The 27,821-nt window shown below is 45.5% G+C and overlaps 1 protein-coding gene across 1 annotated transcript in view; it reads right to left on the bottom strand.

Annotated features, from left to right (window-relative positions):
• The window catches only part of LOC137542245 (breast cancer anti-estrogen resistance protein 3 homolog), a 93,862-nt gene that overhangs the window by 61,595 nt on the left and 4,446 nt on the right, over window positions 1-27,821 (bottom strand). Inside the window, exon 2 of the mRNA XM_068264015.1 lies at window positions 10,600-10,775. The gene's annotated coding sequence lies outside the window, so the exon portion shown is untranslated. The remainder of the gene's footprint in view (window positions 1-10,599; window positions 10,776-27,821) is intronic.

The following is a 27,821-nucleotide window of genomic DNA, read 5'->3' as shown; positions in this document are numbered from 1 at the left end:
CGTGCGGCATTGACCTGGTCTCTAATCTGAGCTGCTGTTAACCTGCGATTTCTGAGGCTGGTGACTGGGATGAACTTATCCTCCGCAGCAGAGGTGACTCTTGGTCTTCCTTTCCTGGGGCGGTCCATATGTGAGCCCGTTTCTTTGTAGCATTTCATGGTTTTTGAGACTGCACTTGGGGACACTTTCAAGTTTTCACAATTTTTCAGACTGACCGATCTTCATTTCTTAAAGTAATGATGGCCACTCGTTTTTCTTTACTTAGCTGCTTTTTTCTTGCCATAATACAAATTCTAACAGTCTATTCAGTAGGACTATCAGCTGTGTATCCACCTGACTTCTCCACAACGGAACTGATGGTGCCAACCCCATTTATAGGGCAAGAAATCCCACTTATTAAACTTGACAGGGCACACCTGTGAAGTGCAAACAATTTCAGGTGACTACCTCTTGAAGCTCATCAAGAGATTGCCAAGAGTGTGCAAAGCAGTAATCAATGCAAAAGGTGGCTACTTTGAAGAACCTAGAATATGACATATTTTCAGTTGTTTCTTTTCGGTTATGTACTATACTTCCACATGTGTTATTCATAGTTTAGATGCCTTCAGTGTGAATCTACAATGTTCATAGTCATGAAAATAAAGAAAACTCTTTGAATGAGAAGGTGTGTCCAAACTTTTGGTCTGTACTGTACATTTTTTTTTTTTTTACATAAAACACAATAAATTACATTTAAAATTAACTGTTTACCCCCCCACACCCAAAAAATACCCAGATACCCCTAAAAATTACAATTTGAAAAAAAAAACAAAAAACAAATAGATACTTAAGGGTCTAAACTTTTTTAATATGCATGTCAACAGATTATAATACTAATATTTTTTAAATTATAAGCTTGTAAATAGTGATGGACGCAAAACTGAAAAAATGCACCTTTATTTCCAAATAAAATATTGGCGCCATACATTGTGATAGGGACATAATTTAAATGGTGTAATAACTGGAACAAATGAGCAAATAAAATGTGTGGGTTTTAATTATGGTTGCATGTATTATTTTAAAGCTATAATGGCCGAAAACTGGGAAATAATGATTTTTTTCCATTTTTTCTTAATTTTCCTATTAAAATGTATTTAGAAAAAAATAATTCGTCGCAAAATGTACAAACCAAAGAAAGCCTAATTGGTGGCGGAAAAAATAAGATATGGATCAATTTGTTGTGATAATTAGTGATAAAGTTATTGGCGAATGAATGGGAGGTGAAAATTGCTCGGATGCATAAGGTGAAAAAACACTGAGGGCTGAAGTGGTTAAACAAGCCAGTGATTGCACCTCCTATTTTGGTCCTTTTACCCTACACTCTAAAATCTTATCATGACCAAAGTGTCACATTTACCTTCCTGACTGATGTCTGATTGGCTGATACGGGTTACAGCTCTTCAGTGCACTAATCACATTGCTTCTTCTGCCCTGTAGAGTCAGCTGTCATGCGTGTGCTATGTGTCCATAGTTAGTATCTGTTATTGCTGCCTGCAGCTTGTGTGGAATGTAGCTGAGTTCAGGCAGGGCCTGGGGGACTCGCTGTCAGAACATTCACTGCCTGTCCCAGCAGAAGAATTTGGGGATTTAGATAAATCCCTCTGGAGCGCGCAGAAATAAAATATCTGACGTAGCACAATGTCCCAGCAGTTTAAGAATGTAAGAAAAACAGCAGCCAGAAAAGCACATCTATCAAGTACACAGCCTCTGCTATAAAAAACAAGGCCTGGTACACACTTCCAATTATGATTGTCCAATCACTGATCAGTTTTACCACCTCCATGTAGTATGAGGGCCAACAGATATTCATAGCTCTTAACTGTCCCTCTTTGGGAACCAAATCCCCCTGTCCATCTTTCTTCCGCATGTGTCCCTCTTTCAGGACTGATGTACAGATCTATGTAAATACTGTAGATGTATTTTTCTGCTGAAAATGTGTTTAACTTTATTCCTATCCTTTAAATTGATATATTTCTTATTTTCACATGTTATTATGAAGGAAAATGGACCAGGATAGAAAGGACCAGCGTGGTTTGAATTATAAAACAAAATATTTTTCTTATCAAATCAAATGTGCTGCTGGAGGTCTCTGCTTCTTCCACTATCTAACTCTCCTCTCCTTATACAGTATACTCTGCTGCTGGAGGACTCTGCTCCTTCCTCTATCTAACTCTCCTCTCCTGATATACTCTGTGCTGCTGGAGGATTCTGCTCCTTCCTCTATCTAACTCTCCTCTCCTGATATACTCTGTGCTGCTGGAGGACTCTGCTCCTTCCTCTCTTTCTCCTGATATATTCTGTGCTGCTGGATGACTCTGCTCCTTCCTCTAACTCTCCCCTCCTGATATACTCTGTGCTGCTGGAGGACACTGCTCCTTCCTCTATCTAACTCTCCTCTCCTGATATACTCTGTGCTGCTGGAGGGCTCTGCTCCTTCCTCTATCTCTCCTCTCCTGATATACTCTGTGCTGCTGGAGGACGCTGCTCCTTCCTCTAACTCTCCTCTCCTGATATACTCTGTGCTGCTGGAGGATTCTGCTCCTTCCTCTATCTAACTCTCCTGATATACTCTGTGCTGCTGGAGGACTCTGCTCCTTCCTCTCTTTCTCCTGATATATTCTGTGCTGCTGGATGACTCTGCTCCTTCCTCTAACTCTCCCCTCCTGATATACTCTGTGCTGCTGGAGGACACTGCTCCTTCCTCTATCTAACTCTCCTCTCCTGATATACTCTGTGCTGCTGGAGGACTCTGCTCCTTCCTCTCTTTCTCCTGATATATTCTGTGCTGCTGGATGACTCTGCTCCTTCCTCTAACTCTCCTCTCCTGATATACTCTGTGCTGCTGGAGGACTCTGCTCCTTCCTCTAACTCTCCTCTCCTGATATACTCTGTGCTGCTGGAGGATTCTGCTTCTTCCACTATCTAACTCTCCTCTCCTGATATACTCTGTGCTGCTGGAGGACTCTGCTCCTTCCTCTCTTTCTCCTGATATATTCTGTGCTGCTGGATGACTCTGCTCCTTCCTCTAACTCTCCTCTCCTGATATACTCTGTGCTGCTGGAGGACTCTGCTCCTTCCTCTAACTCTCCTCTCCTGATATACTCTGTGCTGCTGGAGGACTCTGCTCCTTCCTCTATCTAACTCTCCTCTCCTGATATACTCTGTGCTGCTGGAGGACTCTGCTCCTTCCTCTATCTAACTCTCCTCTCCTGATATACTCTGTGCTGCTGGAGGTCTCTGCTCCTTCCTCTAACTCTCCTCTCCTGATATACTCTGTGCTGCTGGAGGATTCTGCTTCTTCCACTATCTAACTCTCCTCTCCTGATATACTCTGTGCTCTGGAGGACTCTGCTCCTTCCTCTAACTCTGCTCTCCTGATATACTCTGTGCTGCTGGAGGACTCTGCTCCTTCCTCTATCTAACTCTCCTCTCCTGATATACTCTGTGCTGCTGGAGGACGCTGCTCCTTCCTCTAACTCTCCTCTCCTGATATACTCTGTGCTGCTGGAGGACTCTGCTCCTTCCTCTAACTCTCCTCTCCTGATATACCCTGTGCTGCTGGAGGACGCTGCTCCTTCCTCTATCTAACTCACCTCTCCTGATATACTCTGTGCTGCTGGAGGACTCTGCTCCTTCCTCTATCTAACTCTCCTCTCCTGATATACTCTGTGCTGCTGGAGGTCTCTGCTCCTTCCTCTAACTCTCCTCTCCTGATATACTCTGTGCTGCTGGAGGATTCTGCTTCTTCCACTATCTAACTCTCCTCTCCTGATATACTCTGTGCTGCTGGAGGACTCTGCTCCTTCCTCTAACTCTGCTCTCCTGATATACTCTGTGCTGCTGGAGGACTCTGCTCCTTCCTCTATCTAACTCTCCTCTCCTGATATACTCTGTGCTGCTGGAGGACGCTGCTCCTTCCTCTAACTCTCCTCTCCTGATATACTCTGTGCTGCTGGAGGACTCTGCTCCTTCCTCTAACTCTCCTCTCCTGATATACCCTGTGCTGCTGGAGGACGCTGCTCCTTCCTCTATCTAACTCTCCTCTCCTGATATACTCTGTGCTGCTGGAGGTCTCTGCTCCTTCCTCTATCTAACTCTCCTCTCCTGATATACTCTGTGCTGCTGGAGAACTCTGCTCCTCCTGCTATCTAACCCTCTTCTCCTGATATACTCTGTGCTGCTGGAGGTCTCTGCTCCTTCCTCTATCTAACCCTCTTCTCCTGATAAACTCTGTGCTGCTGGAGGACTCTGCTCCTTCCTCTATCTAACTCTCCTCTCCTGATATACTCTGTGCTGCTGGAGGACTCTGCTCCTTCCTCTATCTAACTCTCCTCTCCTGATATACTCTGTGCTGCTGGAGGACTCTGCTCCTTCCTCTAACTCTCCTCTCCTGATATACTCTGTGCGGCTGGAGGATTCTGCTTCTTCCACTATCTAACTCTCCTCTCCTGATATACTCTGTGCTGCTGGAGGACTCTGCTCCTTCCTCTATCTAACTCTCCTCTCCTGATATACTCTGTGCTGCTGGAGGACTCTGCTCCTTCCTCTATCTAACTCTCCTCTCCTGATATACTCTGTGCTGCTGGAGGTCTCTGCTCCTTCCTCTAACTCTCCTCTCCTGATATACTCTGTGCTGCTGGAGGATTCTGCTTCTTCCACTATCTAACTCTCCTCTCCTGATATACTCTGTGCTGCTGGAGGACTCTGCTCCTTCCTCTAACTCTGCTCTCCTGATATACTCTGTGCTGCTGGAGGACTCTGCTCCTTCCTCTATCTAACTTTCCTCTCCTGATATACTCTGTGCTGCTGGAGGACGCTGCTCCTTCCTCTAACTCTCCTCTCCTGATATACTCTGTGCTGCTGGAGGACTCTGCTCCTTCCTCTAACTCTCCTCTCCTGATATACCCTGTGCTGCTGGAGGACGCTGCTCCTTCCTCTATCTAACTCTCCTCTCCTGATATACTCTGTGCTACTGGAGGACTCTGCTCCTTCCTCTATCTAACTCTCCTCTCCTGATATACTCTGTGCTGCTGGAGGTCTCTGCTCCTTCCTCTAACTCTCCTCTCCTGATATACTCTGTGCTGCTGGAGGATTCTGCTTCTTCCACTATCTAACTCTCCTCTCCTGATATACTCTGTGCTGCTGGAGGACTCTGCTCCTTCCTCTAACTCTGCTCTCCTGATATACTCTGTGCTGCTGGAGGACTCTGCTCCTTCCTCTATCTAACTCTCCTCTCCTGATATACTCTGTGCTGCTGGAGGACGCTGCTCCTTCCTCTAACTCTCCTCTCCTGATATACTCTGTGCTGCTGGAGGACTCTGCTCCTTCCTCTAACTCTCCTCTCCTGATATACCCTGTGCTGCTGGAGGACGCTGCTCCTTCCTCTATCTAACTCTCCTCTCCTGATATACTCTGTGGTGCTGGAGGTCTCTGCTCCTTCCTCTATCTAACTCTCCTCTCCTGATATACTCTGTGCTGCTGGAGAACTCTGCTCCTCCTGCTATCTAACCCTCTTCTCCTGATATACTCTGTGCTGCTGGAGGTCTCTGCTCCTTCCTCTATCTAACCCTCTTCTCCTGATATACTCTGTGCTGCTGGAGGACTCTGCTCCTTCCTCTATCTAACTCTCCTCTCCTGATATACTCTGTGCTGCTGGAGGACTCTGCTCCTTCCTCTAACTCTCCTCTCCTGATATACCCTGTGCTGCTGGAGGACGCTGCTCCTTCCTCTATCTAACTCTCCTCTCCTGATATACTCTGTGCTGCTGGAGGTCTCTGCTCCTTCCTCTATCTAACTCTCCTCTCCTGATATACTCTGTGCTGCTGGAGAACTCTGCTCCTCCTGCTATCTAACCCTCTTCTCCTGATATACTCTGTGCTGCTGGAGGTCTCTGCTCCTTCCTCTATCTAACCCTCTTCTCCTGATAAACTCTGTGCTGCTGGAGGACTCTGCTCCTTCCTCTATCTAACTCTCCTCTCCTGATATACTCTGTGCTGCTGGAGGACTCTGCTCCTTCCTCTATCTAACTCTCCTCTCCTGATATACTCTGTGCTGCTGGAGGACTCTGCTCCTTCCTCTAACTCTCCTCTCCTGATATACTCTGTGCGGCTGGAGGATTCTGCTTCTTCCACTATCTAACTCTCCTCTCCTGATATACTCTGTGCTGCTGGAGGACTCTGCTCCTTCCTCTATCTAACTCTCCTCTCCTGATATACTCTGTGCTGCTGGAGGACTCTGCTCCTTCCTCTATCTAACTCTCCTCTCCTGATATACTCTGTGCTGCTGGAGGTCTCTGCTCCTTCCTCTAACTCTCCTCTCCTGATATACTCTGTCCTGCTGGAGGATTCTGCTTCTTCCACTATCTAACTCTCCTCTCCTGATATACTCTGTGCTGCTGGAGGACTCTGCTCCTTCCTCTAACTCTGCTCTCCTGATATACTCTGTGCTGCTGGAGGACTCTGCTCCTTCCTCTATCTAACTTTCCTCTCCTGATATACTCTGTGCTGCTGGAGGACGCTGCTCCTTCCTCTAACTCTCCTCTCCTGATATACTCTGTGCTGCTGGAGGACTCTGCTCCTTCCTCTAACTCTCCTCTCCTGATATACCCTGTGCTGCTGGAGGACGCTGCTCCTTCCTCTATCTAACTCTCCTCTCCTGATATACTCTGTGCTACTGGAGGACTCTGCTCCTTCCTCTATCTAACTCTCCTCTCCTGATATACTCTGTGCTGCTGGAGGTCTCTGCTCCTTCCTCTAACTCTCCTCTCCTGATATACTCTGTGCTGCTGGAGGATTCTGCTTCTTCCACTATCTAACTCTCCTCTCCTGATATACTCTGTGCTGCTGGAGGACTCTGCTCCTTCCTCTAACTCTGCTCTCCTGATATACTCTGTGCTGCTGGAGGACTCTGCTCCTTCCTCTATCTAACTCTCCTCTCCTGATATACTCTGTGCTGCTGGAGGACGCTGCTCCTTCCTCTAACTCTCCTCTCCTGATATACTCTGTGCTGCTGGAGGACTCTGCTCCTTCCTCTAACTCTCCTCTCCTGATATACCCTGTGCTGCTGGAGGACGCTGCTCCTTCCTCTATCTAACTCTCCTCTCCTGATATACTCTGTGGTGCTGGAGGTCTCTGCTCCTTCCTCTATCTAACTCTCCTCTCCTGATATACTCTGTGCTGCTGGAGAACTCTGCTCCTCCTGCTATCTAACCCTCTTCTCCTAAAATACTCTGTGCTGCTGGAGGTCTCTGCTCCTTCCTCTATCTAACCCTCTTCTCCTGATATACTCTGTGCTGCTGGAGGACTCTGCTCCTTCCTCTATCTAACTCTCCTCTCCTGATATACTCTGTGCTGCTGGAGGACTCTGCTCCTTCCTCTATCTAACTCTCCTCTCCTGATATACTCTGTGCTGCTGGAGAACTCTGCTCCTTCCTCTATCTAACCTGCAAATGATGTAACCGCCTTACAAGGAGTTAAATCTCTTGATCTTGAATGATTAACCTGACTTGTACAGACCAGTCCTCACCTTAAACATAACCCTAACCATTTACTTACTCTTAACTTATTGCCTAGGAATCTCTTATTAACTCTATCCTAACATGATGCTTTCCACCGTCCCTAACCATGGAAGTGTATATGCAACTGCGGAAACCAGGCCCAGATTTACCTCACAGGCCTATACCCTATAGGCTCAGATGTCCTGACACCCTTAGACTTTGCCCTTCATGTTCCTACAAACCCCCGCCGAACCGCATCGCAAGCGTGCTGGCTGGCCCAGCTGTCACTTCTCCCTTACTTCCCTTGCCTGTCATAGGTGCCCCCAAGTATTAGATAGTCAGAAGTACCCTCAGTATTTAGTAGTTAAAAAGGGGGTTCAGTGGAATGTCAAGAGCAGGGTGAGTAACCTCTTATTTACACTCTCTTCAGGAGTCTGCAGGGTAGGAGTGAGGGAGGCACTAAGGGAAGGGGAGTGAATTACCTTTCCATCATCAGGCGCCTCTAGGCACGTGCCTACAGTGCCTTATGGTAAATCCGGCCCTGACGGAAACAGAACAGTATTGCTGCTTTTAATGGAGGCAGGATGATATCCAATTAGCAATTATGTATTACATCCACAAACTCGGACGCAAAGCTTGTCTTATTCTCTCTGCTCCCGCCAGTTCTCCTTTTTTTGTAGTTTCTTTTTGGAAACGCAACATGGCGACACGATTGGTCTTTTGATCAATCGTGCCGATCGGGAGCTGCTGAGACGGTCGTTATTGGCCACCTCCGCTGACTTTAATCTAGCGTGTGTATGGGCCTTCACACAGACTCGACTTGCAGCATCTTTGGCCTGGGGCCCCGTGGCATTTCCACTATGGGAAATTGTTATGCAAAATGGATGGGGCACTGTTGCTGCAATAACGTCTCAGATGCCCACACACATAGTGATACAAATTAGTGATGGCTTAACCCTCTGGGCAATACAATTATATCGCCCAGGAGGAGGCGCAGCACTTTTTTTTTTTTTAAATCATGTAGCTAGCCTAGCGCTAGCTACATGATAGCCGCTGTGCAGCGGCATTCCCCCACCCCCTCCGATCGCCTCCGGCGCTCAGCGCAAGCAGGAGATTCCGTTGAGAACGGGATCTTCTGCTTGGCTTCCCCTGTCGCCATGGCAACGCTCGCGATGACGTCATCGACGTCGTGCCGTCAGAGGGAGTCCCGATCCACCCCTCAGCGCTGCCTGGCACTGATTGGCCAGGCTGCGCAAGGGGTCTGGGGGGGGCTGCGTGGCACGGCGGGTAGCGGCGGATCGGCGGCGGCGAGCGGAAGTTACACGCAGCTAGCAAAGTGCTAGCTGCGTGTAACAAAAAAAAAATTATGCAAATCGGCCCACCAGGGCCTGAGAAATCCTCCTGCGTGACATACCCCGAGCTCAGCTCGGGATCATCGCCCAGGAGGTTAAGGGGATTTACTGAAACATTTTTTTGTTGTTGTAAATATTGTAAAACTTAGTCCTATTGGACAGCACCAATTGATATACAACAAGTTATGCTTTATTGGTATAAAACTTAGCTCACCTCAATAAGACTGCTGTACATACCACACAGTCCCAAGCCAAGGGTGTACTATGTGTGGGGGTCTTAGCTGATCCCCCCACCTCTCCTAGAGTCAGTATGGAGAGGGGTGTAGCTAGCCCACGCACAGACACAATATGTACAAATAGTCATCCAATTCTAACCTTCAAAAGGTCTAAACAATGACTTCCATCTGCGTATCGTGATTGGCACGTGTAGCCCACCGAAGTGGTATGGGCAACTACCGTGTAAGGGGTAAATAGCCCCGTGTCGGTTTTCTGCTAGTGAGTGCAGGACCACCTTAAAACTAATGTCATCGACTAGAAAGTTGCTCCTACCTACCAAACGATACAGTGGGTGATTACCGAAGTCGTTGGAGGTACGAGAGTGCAAACTACATATACAGTGACACATAACAAACTTCAACATGTTTCACCTCGAAGGGCTTCGTCAGGAACTGCAACAGTGTGCCGTGAACACAATATTTACATATCCCTTCACCACATAGTACAATCACCAATAGCATAACAGCCCAAGTTAGAGCTCTGACTTTGGTCCGTAGGACCAGTTGTCTAGTAGAGGACACCAGGATTAAGGTAGTCCTGCACTCACTAGCAGACAACAGACACCAGGAGGCTATTTACCCAGACACGTTAGTTGCCCACACCACTTTGGTGGATTACATGTGCCAATCACGATACACAGATGGGAGTCATTGTTTACACCATCTAAGGGTTAGATAATGAGTTGGACGACTATTTGTACATGTGTCTATATGTGGGCTAGCTACACCCCTCTCTAAACTGACTCTAGGAGAGGTGGGGAATCAGCCAAGACCCCCACACATAGTACACCCTTAGCTTGGGACTGTGTGGTATGTACATCAGTCTCAATTTTGAGGTGATTTCACCTTAGCAACTACATTTTATACCAATAAAGTATATCTAATTGTCCAACAATAGGGCTGTCTAATCGAACTAAGTTTTATAGTTTTTGTATCCTAGTACTCTATTTCTGAAATTTTGCATCTCGATTAGAATAATTGTAGTCGGGTTTGAGCCAACGTATGCCAAATCGCCCCATTTGTGTAGTTTCGTTCAATGGAAATTTCATAATTTTTGTTCATTGAAATGATCAAATTGAAAAAAAAAAGATTATGTTGCCAGAATAACTCTCACACTCTGATTGTTGCAGCTGTTCCTAATCTTTAGTTCTAGAGATGCTTATGTTTCGGGATGGAGGCAAGCCCTGATGATTGTTTTTGGGCGTGCTCTGCTGCCTGTTATTCATCACAGTATTTAACTACTTTGCTTCTGTGTTCCTTGTTCAATATTACCGGGGGAAAAAATACGCAGATCTCTCCGGTGCTGTTAAGGTCTCAAAGACAGAATCTTTTTCTGACCCTCCAGAATTTCAGATGCATGTTGTGTACACAGGACATAAAACGTACAGTAAGCAAACAGCTGCAGATTGTAATGGGCTGCTCCACCCAATGTTCCTACCTGTAACCTGCTTCGATCCCGGGAATGCCTCACTTCTTCCTGATCAGTAAATCACGACCAATCGCAGAAGAGTGCCAGCAGCTCCAATGTCCCCTCTGGTGGCATGAGGACTTCCAGGAAGACACGTCTCCTGTGTACCTGTCCCAGGCCAGGTAGTGGGTGTAGCGCTGTCGATCCTGTTGGTTTAATCACATTCCATTGTCAGGCTCTTAATCATTAAACCGTCAGAGATCTGGAGAGGAAGTCACACCCCTAGAACGTCAGGAGAGGAGAAGACCAGACAAGTCCAGGCATACTGAGAGGAATTTCAATAGGGAAGACACATTCCTAAAATCTGCACACACTACACACGCCAAGGCTTATCCAACCTTCCTGGTCCCCCTCCAAGAACCAACACCACCCCGTGTGTCATTATTAATGTTTATAAAATCTAATAATAAACCCAGACCGCAAGGTGCCACAAACATAATCAAGATGTTAGCCTGAGGGCGGCCATTTTGTTTGCCACTCAGCTCTCATGCTAATGCAGGAAGTCTCATCCATCAAGGATGATTAGATAAAAACAAATAAATACATTCAATGTATGCTCTTTGAGCTCTTTATTAGAAACACCTGCAATTATCTCATTTGTTTCAGTAGCCCAGTTTATAAAGAACAAGCAGTTGCAGGTCAGGAGCTTCAGTGGAAGCCCAAGTTCAGTAAAATTATTTTATTAAAGCGGTCCTGAACTCTGAACTTCCTGTCTGCTCTAAAAGATAAGCAACAGCATAATAACCTTTAAAGAAAAACATTTCTTTGTTACAGCTGATACAAATCCTGCAATAAATCTGCAGTGTGTCTACTTCCTGCTTTCATGGAAGCAGACATTATGTTAATATCCTGTTTTTACAAATAAGCTGTGGCAGTCAGCTGACACAACTGAGGGATCAAATTACAACTTGTGCTTGGTCACAGATGAGGGGGAATTAGACAGGCTAAACTCTCTAAATACACACAGGGTGCATTCCTCTATTTTTCCTTTTGTCCTGTGCAAGAATTCAGGTCCACTTCAACTTCATGCCCTCCTTTCCCTGTAACGCAAATAGTGCAGTATTGTGAAATTATATTGATGGAAGCAGTGACAGTAGGGCAGCTGTCTGCTGCATACTTGGAGATCTACCCTTGCAAAACTCCACCCACTGGCCAAGATACCCCGTCCTTAGACCTCTAGGGCAGGGTAGTCATGTCCCTACTACCATGTTCTGATTGGACAGCCTGGTGAGTGACGGCTTGACCACGCCTTGTCTCCACATGGCAGCACAGAAAGGAGAAAGGGGGGGGGCTGGGCAAGCAGGGGCGTAACTACAGGGGAGCAGCTCCTGCAACTGCAGGGGGTCCAAAGGTGTGGAGGGGCCCCCAAATACTAACCTTACCTCCCTCCGATACTCCACATCAGGTGGTTTTGTGGCTACACTTGTTATGGGTGTGAAGATCCTGATGGCCACACTTGTTTTATAACCCTTGTGAGATGGCCTCCAGGCTGAGAGGGTCACCAGGGGTAGGCAAGGGGAGGGGTGTGAGGACATCAAGGGGGTTGGAGCTTTTGCAATTATTCTAGGTTTTAAAATCAAGCGGCAGGTCCATTTTTTTCACGTATGATTCGTGTTTAATATAAGTCAGTGGGGGACTCCGAAAATGTGTGGTTTGTGTGAAAGTCGAACAGATTCACTTCTATCGTATGCATGAACAAATCACTGTCTGAAAATGTGCATAAAAAGACACAAACACAGCAGAGAAAAAATTATCAGGCAGGCTGGTTTGTGATTTTTTTTTTCTAATTGCTGATTTTCTGCAATTTTCAAGTAAAACAGTCTCTAAAGTTTACTTGCAATGGCTCGAAACAAAAGAGGTGAAATGATTTTTATGTAGAATAGGTCTAAAATGTTAGTAGGTATATATGTTTAAAGTGTACGGTTTTTGATTTCTGTAAATTGAATGATTACCTTTATACACATACTGTATGGGCATTGATACATCAACTGATCATAAATAAGCCCCGTTTTGGTTGGGTTGGGGTCCTCCTTTAGCTTGGCGACCCCTGGCCCTTTCACTTATTTTGCTAGGATTCCCTGGTGGAGCATGACCAATCAAATAAAGCCCATGTGTGTGTTATAGGTGCAGAGATGGATTAAGGTGAAATGGGGCCCTAGGCAAGCAATGACTTTGGGCCTGCACTTGATGGCCACCTCGCTTTTTGGGCAAGCTTTGTTGGAGCCTAGCATAAACTGGGCCCCTAGACTCACCCCAGTCCCTAGGCACCGGTCTAAGTTGCCTAGTGGATGATCCGGCTCTGCAGGGCCGGCCCTAGACTTTTTGCCGCCTGAGGCAAATTTAGAAAAAAATTGCCGCCAGTCGGACCCCAACGCCTGGGTCCCCCGATCTGCGCTCCCCTCCAGCTGTAAATAGGAAGCAGCCGATGCCGATAGTAAGAGGCACGGGTGGGAAGGACTCACCTTTTCCGCGTTCCAGCGTGCGCTCCACTGACGTCACTTCCTGCATCGCCGCCCACTGTATTGTAAGTGGACGGCGATGCAGGAAGTGACGTCAGTGGAGCGCACGCTGGAACGCGGAAAAGGTGAGTCCTCCCCGCCCGTTCCTCTTACTATCGAGCATCGGCTACTTCCTATTTACAGCTGGAGGGGAGCGCAGATCGGGGGGCCCAGGCGAGGGAGGGGGGGTCCGACCCCCCTCCCCACCGCTAGGCCCAATACCCCCGTCCTGCCCGCTACCCCTCCGGCTCGGCGGCCGCACGGATGGGCGGGTGCCGCCCCTAGAAGTTTGCCGCCTGAGGCAAATGTTTCACCCCGCCTCATGAGCGGGCCGGCCCTGCGGCTCTGTATAGGTGGTTCCAGCATCAGGAGCACAGGATTCTATACTGGGTTGCTCGTTGTATTTAGGGTGGATATGAAGTTGTCAGCAGTGATTGTAGGCGGGCTGTGCGATCAGTGATAAGCAGACATTAGTGTGTTGTGTATTTGCTGTTTGCAGGGACTTGCTCTGTAACGCAGAGCTCAGCAAAGCCGGGCTGCATATTTCTTCTGTCACTTTGCATTCCAATTGTCACGTCAGAAACCGCCTATATACCAGAGGCTGTAAAAAATTACCTGTAGCTCCGGGCAATCCCAAGTCATCCTAGGTATTCAGTTTTACCTGCGCTGCATGCTGGGTACTGCTGCCTACCTGTTTTCAAAGCACCACAAATCGCCCAAAAAAAAAAAGTATACATACCAGGGGCTTCCTCCAGCCCCCTACGGCCTGATCAGTCCCCCATTGTCCTCAGTCGCCATCTGGATCCTCTGCAAATGGCCCTGGAAAGTCCTCTGGTCCGGGGCATACTGCGCATGCACGCCCCAGCCATGCACATGCCCCCGTCTGAGGATAGTCAGTGCCATGACTATGTACTCTGTAATGTGCTGCAGAAGATGTCAGTGCTATATAAATACATAATCATATGGTAGGACTTTAGACTATGACTATGGTAGGATTAGAGTGTGAGCTCCTATGAGGACAGTCAGTGACATGGCTATGTACTCTGTAATGTGCTGCAGGGGATGTCAGTGCTACATAAATACATAATAATAATAATAATAATAACAATAATAATATGGTAGGGTATTAGACTATGACTATGGTAGGTATTAGATTGTGAGCTCCTCTGAGGACAGTCAGTGGCATGATTATAGACATTATGGAAAGTTCTGTGGAAGATGTCACTGCTATATAAACGCTAATCTGTTATAAAACAGATGTGTAATGTAAGTTCCCAGTCAGATGCAGTGGTCAAAAAAAAAAAAAAAATGGTCTAGACAGTTAAATGTATTCAGGACAGAGGAAAGATGTTACAGTGGATAAACATTGGCTAAATAATTTTTAAATAAATACAGTATTGTAATTAAAAAAAGGTATTAAGACATGCAGTAAAGATTCTCTTTAAACGTTAGTTAGTCCTGGTTCCTGCATCAGAAACACTTCCTATGTCTATACTGTATATTGCTGTTCGTATCTAGCCCTGCCCTCCTAGTGATATTTAGCCTAGGCTATTTAGTTATTCAGCCTTCTTCCACAGTCCACTCTGGGAGGTCAGGTGTTTTTCTGCTGACTTCGGAACACACAACAAACAAACATGCCACAGTGATGCACCTGTAAACAGGGGTGAGCCTGGGGTGCCTGGCACCTGGGTGCAAGATTTTCTCTGGCGCCTATGGGAGTGGTTAAATTAGCCACGCCCAACCACATAACCACACCCATGTCCTGCCTAATCACACCCACACCTTCCACCTCTTTACGCATGCATGTGATACCCCATTCCTACCCCTCTTCCATGGGCTTGCTCCTGGCTGGCTTTGGCTTCCTGCGAGTCTGCTAGTCTCTGGACTGACTCAGGCTGAGAGGCTCTGCGAGTGCGACACAGTCACACACTGCGTATTTATGGCTGCCTGCGGCCACCCTACTCTCGCTCGCTGACGTCGGCTCCTCCCCCCTGCCAAGCCCAAGGTGGGCTGCCTGTATCTTTCCCGTTGCGCCACACAGCCTGCCAGTGTTGCCAACCTTTCACGTTATTTTTTACTGACAAATACCTAAAAATTTACTGAAAAGATTTTTACTGACAAAATTTCCCCACTAAATGCACATAAGAGACCACTTTTCCCCATGTAAATGCACATAACAAGAGACCGCTTTTCACCAGTAAATGCACATAACAAGAGACCGCTTTTCACCAGTAAATGCACATAACAAGAGACCGCTTTTCACCAGTAAATGCACATAACAAGAGATGGCTTTTCACCAGTAAATGCACATAACAAGAAACGGCTTTTCACCAGTAAATGCACATAAGAAGAGACGGCTTTTCACCAGTAAATGCACATAACAAGAGACGGCTTTTCACCAGTAAATGCACATAACAAGAGACGGCTTTTCACCAGTAAATGCACATAACAAGAGACGACTTTTCACCAGCAAATGCACATAACAAGAGACGGCTTTTCACCAGCAAATGCACATAACAAGAGACGGCTTTTCACCAGCAAATGCACATAACAAGAGATGGCTTTTCACCAGTAAATGCACATAACAAGAAACGGCTTTTCACCAGTAAATGCACATAACAAGAGACGGCTTTTCACCAGTAAATGCACATAACAAGAGACGGCTTTTCACCAGTAAATGCACATAACAAGAGACGGCTTTTCACCAGTAAATGCACATAACAAGAGACGACTTTTCACCAGCAAATGCACATAACAAGAGACGGCTTTTCACCAGCAAATGCACATAACAAGAGACGGCTTTTCACCAGCAAATGCACATAACAAGAGACTGCTTTTCACCAGCAAATGCACATAACAAGAGACTGCTTTTCACCAGCAAATGCACATAACAAGAGACTGCTTTTCACCAGCAAATGCACATAACAAGACAGCTTTTCACCAGCAAATGCACATAACAAGACAGCTTTTCACCAGCAAATGCACATAACAAGACAGCTTTTCACCAGCAAATGCACATAACAAGACAGCTTTTCACCAGCAAATGCACATAATAACACAGATTTTCACCAGCAAATGCACATAATAACACAGATTTTCACCAGCAAATGCACATAATGGCAAACAGCCAGTGTCCCCAGAATATATAGCCAGGGATATATGTCCCCAGTATATGTAGGCAAGGGGTATATGTGCCCAGGATATGTAGCCAGGGGGTATATGTGCCCAGGATATGTAGCCAGGGGGTATATGTGCCCAGGATATGTAGCCAGGGGGTATATGTGCCCAGGATATGTAGCCAGGGGGTATATGTGCCCAGGATATGTAGCCAGGGGGTATATGTGCCCAGGATATGTAGCCAGGGGGTATATGTGCCCAGGATATGTAGCCAGGGGGTATATGTGCCCAGGATATGTAGCCAGGGGTATATGTGCCCAGGATATGTAGCCAGGGGGTATATGTGCCCCAGGATATGTAGCCAGGGGGTGTATGTGCCCAGGATATGTAGCCAGGGGGTATTATGTGCCCAGGATATGTAGCCAGGCGGTAATATGTGCCCAGGATATGTAGCCAGGGGGTAATATGTGCCCAGTATATGTAGCCAGGGGGTAATATGTGCCCAGTATATGTAGCCAGGGGGTATATGTGATCAGTATATGTAGCCAGGGGTTATATGTGACCAGTATATGTAGCCAGGGGGTATATGTGCCCAGGATATGTAGCCAGGGGGTATATGTGCCCAGGATATGTAGCCAGGGGGTATATGTGCCCAGGATATGTAGCCAGGGGGTATATGTGCCCAGGATATGTAGCCAGGGGGTATATGTGCCCAGGATATGAGGCCAGGGGGTATATGTGCCCAGGATATGAGGTCAGGGGGTATATGTGCCCAGGATATGAGGCCACCCAACCCTCCCCTCCCGCCGCTGCTGCTGCTGCCGCCGCCGCTCCCCCTCTCACCTTGCAGCAGCTTCAGACCTCAATCAGGGGGCGACCCGACCAGTAAGAAGGCGCCGGACGCACCCGCTCTATATGCGGAAGTGATGTCACTTCCGCATATCAGTGCGGCGTGCTAGGTCCTAGCGCCCGCCCGCCTGATCGAGGGAGGGAGGTAGGGAGCGGCAGCCACAGGGGGAGAGCGGCGGCCGGGCGGCGCCTCTCAGAGGCAGGCGCCTGGGTGCCTTGCACCCGCCCAGGCTCGGCCCTGCCTGTAAAGATGTCACTACCTGTGATACATTAAAGAATGTAAATCAGGGAGAGGAAAGATTTTACAATGGGACAAACACTGACCATATAATGTATATATGAATATTGTAAAATATAAGACATTTTATGCTTTAAGTTACATTCAGTAAAGTTTCCCTTTTAAAGTGGACCTGAACTCTTGCACAGGAAAACCTAGATTAATTTACCAGTATGTATTTAGAGAGTTTATGCTGTCTAATTCTTCCTCATCTGTGTCTAATCACAAGTGTAATTTGATCTCCCACCTGTGTCACCTGACTGCCATGGCAGAGAAGCTAATTTGTTAACCCGGGATGTTGACCCTATGTCTGCTTCCATGAAAGCAGGAAGTACACACACTGCAGATTTATTTGATTTATATCAAAGATCAAAGAAATGTTTTTCTTTAAGGCTATGTTTCCACTTGTGCGTTTTGTGTCAGTTTTTTTGGGCAGAAAATTCGCATAGATTTTGTAACTGTTAGTCAATGTAGCCGTTTCCACTCTATGCGAATTTTCGTTAGCGTTCGTACGCGTGAAAAAATCTTAGGTCCTGCATCAGATTTTCGGACATCGCGTATGATTCGCGTACAATGCTTTGGATAGGCAATTCGCATTAGATCCATGGTTACATGAAGTTGCCAGCAGTCATGACTAAGCTGTTACTAGGCAGATTATGTATATTTAACTAATGCGAATTTTCGCGTAAGAAAATTTGCATAAAACGCATACAAATTTACGTGCGAATTTTCACCAATCAGAAAAATCTTAGACGATTTTTTGCAGGCGAAAATGTAACGCTATAGTGGAAACGTAGCCTTAAGGATCTTATGATGTTGCCTATGTTTAAGAGCAGGAAGTTCAGCGCTCAGGTCCACAAAGGAAAGCCAAAGTTCAAAGTTTTATTTTTTTCTTACACATCTAGAAATGATTCTTTTCCAGTTTGGTAATGCTATTGATTCACCTGCGGTGTGATTTAAGTGGCTTTAGTTACATTGTGTTGGTTGGTGATTGCTCCACAGTCTGGAATCCTGCAGAACTGGTTGAGGCTTTAGAAATGAACAGTAACAATAATAACCTGTGACCCTTCTTTGGTCCTGGAAGCACAAGTCCACCAGCACCATTCTTACTGTGCTCCCCAGTGCAGAGCTGACACAAAACATCACCTGGCCACGAGTTCATTCCAATGACTTCTCTGGAGAATACCCAGCAGAAAGCCATTACTGGCATCCTGAAAGCAAGGCATTGACAATAGCAAAAAAAAGCATTCTACAAATAACACAAATCACCATCCTACCGGTAATCCTTAAAATGTATGAACATTTTCTTAGTTTTTTTCTGCCTCAGTTTACTTAACGCAAACCTGAACTGAAAATTACAAGTCAAAATAAACATACACAGGTCATACTTACCTCCTGCGCAATCTACTCATCAATATCTTTCTCATCTCCTGCGTCTTGTTTGTCCACTATGATCAATGTAATTCTCTGTCCCCCATTTTGAAAATGGCCATTACCCCATACTAATCAGCACACTGGTCTGCCTTTCTTTCCTGTTCCGCCGGGACAACCCACCAAGCCACACTCTGCTGGCAGCTCTATGCTTTGTGCACAGATCTTTGGGTCACATAACTGACTTTTCCAAAGTCTTACAAAAGGCAGCACATGCCTGAGATATGATATTTTTGTGCGTCATTGTGAGTAAGAACACAATACTAACCATGCACAATCCATAAGGATGATGGTCGGAATAGCCGATTTCCGTTTCCGGCACAATTCCGCATTCCGACATATAGAAATTCCGTTACCGTTCCATTCCGACGGTATACCGGGTCAGTTCCGCGGAATTCCGATTTACATGGAATTCCGTCGGAAAAATTTTAAAATCTCTCTCTTCTCTTCCTCCTCCTCCTCCATCCATCTCATGCAGTAGGGAATTGCAGATTTTCAAAACAGCTTATATACCATAGCTGGGATTTGAACCCAGAACCTAGTGTGTAGTAGGTATCTGTCTTACCCTCTAGACCATGACCCACACTACATGCTAAAGCTGCCGGTAGCATAAACCATACTTCCATTATGATCAATTCGATAGAAAAAGTAGCATGATTAAGGATTTGTACTTTTTGAAAAGCATGCTTATATACCATAGCTGGGATTTGAACCCAGGACCTAGTGTGTAGTAGGTATCTGTCTTACCCTCTAGACCATGAACCACACTGCATGGAAGTAGGTATCTGTCTTACCCACTAGTAAGGCTGAGGCTGGAGAGGCTGCAGCCTCAGGGCGCAGTGTAGGAGGGGGTGCACAATTCATTCAGCTGTCATTCCCAATTGTGTTTGAAGCAGAAAGAAATAAGAAAAGGTGATACATGGCAGCGACAGCAAGCCAGATAAGTAGAGATTAAGGTGTTGGGGGTGGGGGGGGGGGCCTGGGGCACCTCTTAGTGTAATAGCAATCAGTGTGTGACAGCTGGGGTGGGAGGGATGGGGGGGGCGCACTTTGCTGTCTCAGCCTTGGGTGCTGAAGGACCTTGTCCCACCTCTGACCACACTACATGCTAAAGCCTGGCCCTGAGTGTGGTTGATGGTCTAGAGCAGTGGTCCTCAAACTAAGGCCCGCGGGCCTAATGTGGCCCCCTAAGGCTTTCTTACCGGCCCCCCACACAGAAAATGTATTGCTTATAAATGCAGTCAGCTACATCTTTAAATATTGGTGGTCCACATATGGAATAGCAGTGCAGCACCCCCCATCCACATGGAAGCCAGAAAGCAGAAATTTTGCTGGTTTCCAATCAAATTCCACATCAGGTGACACTGCTGTCCAATTGGCTTGCAGATTGTCACCTGGGTATGCTTCACTGTCTGGTCCGCAAAGACTTCTACATCATTTTATGTTTACTCCGGCCCACCAGCGGTCTGAAGTATGTTGACCCGGCCCTCAACCCAAAATGTTTGGGGACCCCTGGTCTAGAGGGTAAGACAGATACCTACTACACACTAGGTTCTGGGTTCAAATCCCAGCTATGGTATATAAATAAGCATGCTTTTCAAAAAGTACAAATCCTTAATCATGCTACTTTTTCTATCGAATTGATCATAATGGAAGTATGGTTTATGCTACCGGCAGCTTTAGCATGTAGTGTGGGTCATGGTCTAGAGGGTAAGACAGATACCTACTACACACTAGGTTCTGGGTTCAAATCCCAGCTATGGTATATAAATAAGCATGCTTTTCAAAAAGTACAAATCCTTAATCATGCTACTTTTTCTATCGAATTGATCATAATGGAAGTATGGTTTATGCTACCGGCAGCTTTAGCATGTAGTGTGGGTCATGGTCTAGAGGGTAAGACAGATACCTACTACACACTAGGTTCTGGGTTCAAATCCCAGCTATGGTATATAAATAAGCATGCTTTTCAAAAAGTACAAATCCTTAATCATGCTACTTTTTCTATCGAATTGATCATAATGGAAGTATGGTTTATGCTACCGGCAGCTTTAGCATGTAGTGTGGGTCATGGTCTAGAGGGTAAGACAGATACCTACTACACACTAGGTTCTGGGTTCAAATCCCAGCTATGGTATATAAATAAGCATGCTTTTCAAAAAGTACAAATCCTTAATCATGCTACTTTTTCTATCGAATTGATCATAATGGAAGTATGGTTTATGCTACCGGCAGCTTTAGCATGTAGTGTGGGTCATGGTCTAGAGGGTAAGACAGATACCTACTACACACTAGGTTCTGGGTTCAAATCCCAGCTATGGTATATAAATAAGCATGCTTTTCAAAAAGTACAAATCCTTAATCATGCTACTTTTTCTATCGAATTGATCATAATGGAAGTATGGTTTATGCTACCGGCAGCTTTAGCATGTAGTGTGGGTCATGGTCTAGAGGGTAAGACAGATACCTACTACACACTAGGTTCTGGGTTCAAATCCCAGCTATGGTATATAAATAAGCATGCTTTTCAAAAAGTACAAATCCTTAATCATGCTACTTTTTCTATCGAATTGATCATAATGGAAGTATGGTTTATGCTACCGGCAGCTTTAGCATGTAGTGTGGGTCATGGTCTAGAGGGTAAGACAGATACCTACTACACACTAGGTTCTGGGTTCAAATCCCAGCTATGGTATATAAGCTGTTTTGAAAATCTGCAATTTCCTACTGGAGGAGAAGGAGGAGGAGGAGGAGGGAGAATTTTTATGTCATTCCGGAAAATTCCGTCGGAATTAAAAAATTTCCGCGGAATTCCGTTTGAGAGGAATAGGAATTCCGATTTGACTACCGGAATCGGAATTGACCTAATTCCGGCCGGAATCACGGAATTTATAATTCCGCGGAATTTTCCGAGCATCCCTAATGAGGGGTGTAAAATAAACAATGCAATTATCAGAAGCTGCATGCAACAGACCAGGGGCTTAAGAATAGACCCTGCAAGGGATGCAGCCGCAGGGTGGCCCAGAAGCTGCAGGGGGCCCCATGGGGGGAAACGTTTTTTCCCTGTCCGGAGAGACTGACAACTAAGGGCATGGAGAAAGAAAAAACTTTCTGCTCTCTGCACAACTGTTCTCATGACTGTATCTGCTCAGCCCCTGATAAGGAAGAATCATACAAAGTTTTGCAGAAATAGATTTGTAGACAGTCCCTATTCAGTGTTCAGCAGGGTCTTGTGTACAGCGCTGCTGTAGTCGAGCCTCTCTACTCTTCCCCGAGTGCTGTGTACTGTAGTGATGCTGGGGAAGTCTGCAGAGCCAGTTCTGCTCCATCAGAGGTGGACAGAGTGAATGTAATAAGCTTAGGCTTCAGTGCTTCACTGCTGTCTGTTTTTATCTACATGGGGAAAACACATTCAAGTGTGCACTAGCCAATAAAATAACATTGGTTCTCAGTTTACCTGTGCAGAAAGCGAGGGAGGGTGTGTGTGTGTGTGTGTGTGTGTGGGAGGGAGGAGGGGGGGGGCATCCAAAGTTTGGCAGGAGGTCCCAGTGATTTCTAGTTACGCCCCTGCAACAGACAGATACCTGAAGGAGTGACAGCTGAGAATAAAAAAAAAGCATAAAAAAATAGCGACTGCCTCCCCCGATGTCTCTCAGTTGAAACATATGGAAATCTCAGCTGATGACTATATAATCAGAATGGAAATGAATATTGAGGCCTGTGTGTTCCAGGTAGCTCTGGGCAGAAAAGGATGAAGATGAAAAGGGGCCCGAAGCAAGACAGCAGTTTTTCCCCACCGCTGATGGTCACCTGGCTTTTTTTAAGTAAGATTTGGTAGAGACTAGCATCCACCAGTCCCCTAGACTCTCTCCAGGCCCTAGGCAACTGCCTCGAAATGCCGTGTGGATGATGGTTCTTGGAATAAGTGACAGTAAATGCTGGGAGCTATAGTTCCACCAGTGTCCCAACAAAAGCCCTTTTACATGCTATACTGTATTTCTGATTTTCTTCTTCCACTGATAGCCAGGCCGTAGTATGGCTTCTGTCCAGCCTCATTTCTGTGTATTCTCATACATATTATCAGTTATGGCAGTTACCCACCTTGTGTTAAATCTGGCAGCAGGCAGCGATCGGGTTCCCAGCAAGCATGCAGCACAGTGTAGTAAGACTCTCTGCTGCGATCTGGACAGTTCCTTCTTCCTGGAATGCCTCCCCTATACTGTCACCAGGAATGCAGTAGGCAGGGCCATCCTAGCAAACACACAGTGACCCACAGCTGCAGCCACATACCAGGTAGCGGAGGCACCCGACCGCGCGTGTCACCTGCTCGATTGCCCAATACGCCACAACAGTCACCGTTTGTTATCAGTAACGGTACTCTTTATTTCCCCTAATGGAGGTTTACTTATTAAAGCACCATGAAAGACTCCTGTGTATCAGATCACTAACAATACCGTAATAAGGAGTTGGCCAAAGTGTCACACCAAGGAATGCAGAATCGCAAGGCGCTGAAAGTTCTTTAAAGCATTTCCGGGCGTATTATATGAGGTTGACCGAGGAGAAAGTTACAATAAACAATAACTAAGCATGGAAAGCACAGCGTGATCAGTATCGGCATGGCAACATCTCACTCGAAGGTTAACCACTTAAAGGGGAACTGTATTGTAAATAACATAATACAATTGCTTATTGTTTACATTATTTATTTATAGAAGATTTAGTCAGTGCTGCCCATTGTAAAATCTTTCCTCTCCCTGATTGTTCTAAAATGGAGCACAGGTGGTGACATCTTAAGTCCTGGCAGGTGATCTCTGCGGAAGGTTTGTTTCTGAGAGTTCTATGCACAGAGGGAGATGCTGCTTGCTTGGCAGTCGAAAAAATCTATTATTTGCCACAGTGCAACGAGATTCACAAACAGCAAACTGTCAGGACCATGGCTCTGACATCGCACTGTGGGAGGTGTTTCACCACAATATCAGCCATACAGACCCCCCTGATGATCGGTTTGAGAAAAGGAAAAGATTTCTCGTGGGAAAGGAGGTATCAACTACTGATTGGGATGAAGTTCAATCCTGGGTTACAGTTCCCAAGAACAAGAACATATTCCCTATAAGGAGCAGTAAGATGGCAAAAATAAGATTGCATACTGATTGCAAGCAAAAGCACTTGAGGTATTAAAGTATACATTTAATGAGAATATTGCAGATGAAGTTAAAGGTCCTCTTTAAATCACACCTGGACTGAGAGGGATATGGAGGCTGCCATATAAATATCCTTTTAAACAATGTAGATTGTTTGGCCATCCTGCTGATCCTCTGTCTCTAATACTTTTAGCCACAGCCCCCGAACAAGCAGATCAGATGGTTCTGACTTAAGTCTGACTGGATTAGCCACATGCTGGTTCAGGTAGACACTGGTGCAGCCTAACAGATCAGCAGGACATCCAGGAAACTGATATTATTTCACCTGGAAGGGTTTTTAAAAATAATGAAAATGTATTTCATTTTTCCATGGGAAGGTGTATAATAGGGTATTTGGATGTGGTTTTACTTTTTGGCCACAAGATGGCGATACAGAGTTAGTGTGTTCTAAAAATAGAAACAGAACCAAGTGTTTGTATTTGTTTATATTTGTGTAAATACAGGAACTTAAGCTGGCCACTAACGGTCCAACTTCTAGCGAAAAATCGTTCGAGCGATCAGAAATTCTGATCGGATTGGTTGTAAATAATCTCCATTGGTGGACACAATAGATTATGAACGAGTGAAAAAGATGTCGCCCGAATGAATTTTCGTCGAACGAAAATTTGGATTTTCTTGGTGGTCGTGATAGATAGGAAGCAAAGATTGGTTCGTTGATGGTGTAGTGAACGATTTTTCATCCGATCAGAATTTCTGATCGCTCGAACGATTTTTCGCTAGAAATTGGACAGTTAGTGGCCACCTTTAGATACTCCTGCTGGGGGAGGTGAAAAGGTTATGAAAAAAATGTGGCAGCCACCATATCCCTCTCACTTCAAGTGTACTTTAAAGCAAGCTTGAAGAGAAGTAAACCAATGAGATAAACAATCGTATCTACGGTCCTATTCCTAAAATGGAATCCCACAGGCTGATTTTGTAAGGATCGACTGTAAAACATTTGACTCCCATACAGAATAACCTTTATGGGCCCATTCACACTAGAGGCTTGAGTCACAAAAGCGTGATAATGGTTTGCGCGTGAAAATTCATGTTTGCGGGCGCAAACTGTTACGCACGTTGTAATGCGCGCAAAACGCTAGTGCGGGCATGATAAGCATTATCACGCTTTTGTGAATCAATCCCTAGAAGCGCTTTTCTGAGTGTTTTGCGATTGATTCACATTTTTTCTAAAATCGCTCCCATTCACTTTCATTAAAATCGCGGTAAAAATCGCAGCGATTTTGCGATTGCATACCCAAAAATCGTTGCGATTTTTCAGTGATTTTTAAACGCAATTTTAATGAAAGTGAATTGGAGCGATTTAAAAAAAATGCGAATCAATCGCAAAACGCTCAGAAAAGCGCTTCTAGTGTGAATGTGCCCTAACTGCTGAACCAGTTATGTGCTCCCTGTCCTATGGTTTAACGACCATAGTTTATCGGTGATAGTTAAGCTGCAGCCCTGGCTACAGAGAGAATCTCATTTACATTACTGAATTCTCAACCACTACAGTGAGGAAAAAAGAAAAAGAGTAAAGGAAAACTGGCTAGTACATACACATACATGTCAGTTAAGGTACCCTTTAAAGACCATCATGCACTGTTGGAGGACAGCAGTGTGGTACCTGCACATGCATCCGTTCAGGTCGGGGCCCCTGATGATTACTCTCGTACAAAATGTGTTGGGAAGAGCCTTGGGACGGACGCTGTCAGCATACTGGAAGCCTGCTTGTTCTTCTTCTTGGCAATTTTAATGTGAGTGCACTACTTTTTTATGGCTTTTGGGTAGAAGGTTTTTAAACAGTTTGATAGGAAACCCCCAAAGCAATTATTTTTAGCTATCTGTATTTAATATCTCATCAGACAATACAGGCAAGATAGCCTTTAAAGCAAAAAAAAAAAGTGAAAAAAAAAAACATGATGTAATGAATTGTATATGCAGTACGGATAAGGATAGAGTCTCATATTTTTATTTTCAGTTATATATCTTTTTTTTTCTTCTAACATTGCCTCCTACTGTCACAGTTGCAGTTTTAAAAACACTCTTTTAAAGCTATAAAACAAAGCAGAAATAATGACCCTTTGAACTTTCCTGCAGTAAAATCTTATCTCATTCTCATGCTGTCTCTCACTGTTTCTTGGCTGTTTAAGGGCTTCAAAACACAGGGCTGTATATGACCCAAGTTGGTGGAATAGCTCAGAGAAGCTCTTTTGCAGAGATAACTGAAGTTTCTTAACTCTTCCTGTACTGGAAACAATATGAGACTCTTTTCTTTGCTACTAATGTTCTATTGTATGTGCTAGGTACACACAATACAATTTTCTGGCAGATTTACCTGCCTAATCGATTTTGTTTCCAGCTTGTCCGATCTGAATTTCCATTGATTTCCGTAGAAGTGAACAAAAATTGACCGGAAAATCTGGACATGCTGGAAAAGATTGATCTAGCAGGTAGATCTGCCAGAAAATTGTATCGTGTGTACCTAGCATCAGCTGCACTACACATACAATTCCTTATCTCATAAGTTTATTTTCACTTCATGTTTGCTTTAACAGAGCAAATATCCCATCCCGGAAAGCGACTGAAAGCGACTCGTGTCCCTCTCCCCAGCTGATCGACTTGAGTACCTGTGAATACAAATGTGAAAGGCATTATGCAATGAAGAAACATCATGAACCTGCAGATCAGAATGCAAATTTCTATTCTGGGCAGTGAACGCGGGACACCTGCAAGGCAGTAGAGACGTAAAGGAAAAAAGCTTCCCTAAACAAAGCCGCCTCACAGCTAGAGAGTGCCAGCCTGACGCAGCCCCAACAATACGTCCGGAGTAATTGGCCTCCTGCCATCAGGCATAAATGGAACTTTTCTGTACTCTTCTCAGAGTTGCTAAACACTGAAATGAACGTTACAGGGGGGACTCCACACAGTTTAAGAAAGAAATAAAAGAAATATCTGTCCTTGATTTGCAAATAGGTTATTGGGAAAAGAGTTTTGCATTGAAGAGCAAATGAAAAGTAAATGTAATTCCTGACGCTTCCTCAAAGCAGGTGCCTAAATTAATTAAGGAATCTCAATTTGATCAAGAAGATCAGTAATGCTGGGAACACACGATGTACAGGGCCGGATTTACAATAAGGCACTATAGGCGCGTGCCTACAGGTGTCTGATGATGGAAAGGCGACTCACTCCGGACTCCCCTCCCCGAGCCCCTCCCTTCCTGAGTGTAAATGAGAGGTTACTCACCCGGCTTTCAGCATTTCACTGCCGGGATCTCCCTTCAGTCAGGGGCACCTCTAGCTACTTGCTGTAAGGCTCGGTTCACATTTGTTTTAAAAACGTATCCGTGGCTCCATTTTGGGCCCAGACCAAAACCAGAGCCACGGACACAAATGTTAAAAATAGTGGCCGTCTTCACCCACTTCAAAAACAGATCCGTGGGTGATCCGGGGATCGGAGTTGAAAAACTGAACAGAGAGTCCGGATTTGCAAGTTTTTCACAGACCCCGGATACACGGAGGGGTAGTGAAAACCAGTTCAATAACGGATCTCCCTCTACACAGACAACTTTAGACACGGAAACTGATCAGTTTCCAGTGTCCCAGCCCTGTCTGTGGGTGGGGAGGGGGCCGCCATGCTGGAGGGGGTAGCAGGCACGGAAGGGGGGCAGTGGGCACAGCCAGTGGCGTAGCTAAGGAGCTGTGGGCCCCGAAGCAAGTTTTACAATGGGCCCCCCTAAGCACTCTATACATAAGAATTGATACAGCGCACCAAAACCTGACAATGGCAACTACAGTGTCAGAGGTGCAAGAAGGGGATGGGGAACAGTTTGTTAATGATTAC

The sequence above is a fragment of the Hyperolius riggenbachi genome, chromosome 12, assembly GCF_040937935.1.
Source record: "Hyperolius riggenbachi isolate aHypRig1 chromosome 12, aHypRig1.pri, whole genome shotgun sequence".
NCBI lineage: Eukaryota > Metazoa > Chordata > Amphibia > Anura > Hyperoliidae > Hyperolius > Hyperolius riggenbachi.
Note: the sequence above shows the minus strand (reverse complement) of the source record. Positions and strands in the feature narration are given on the sequence as shown.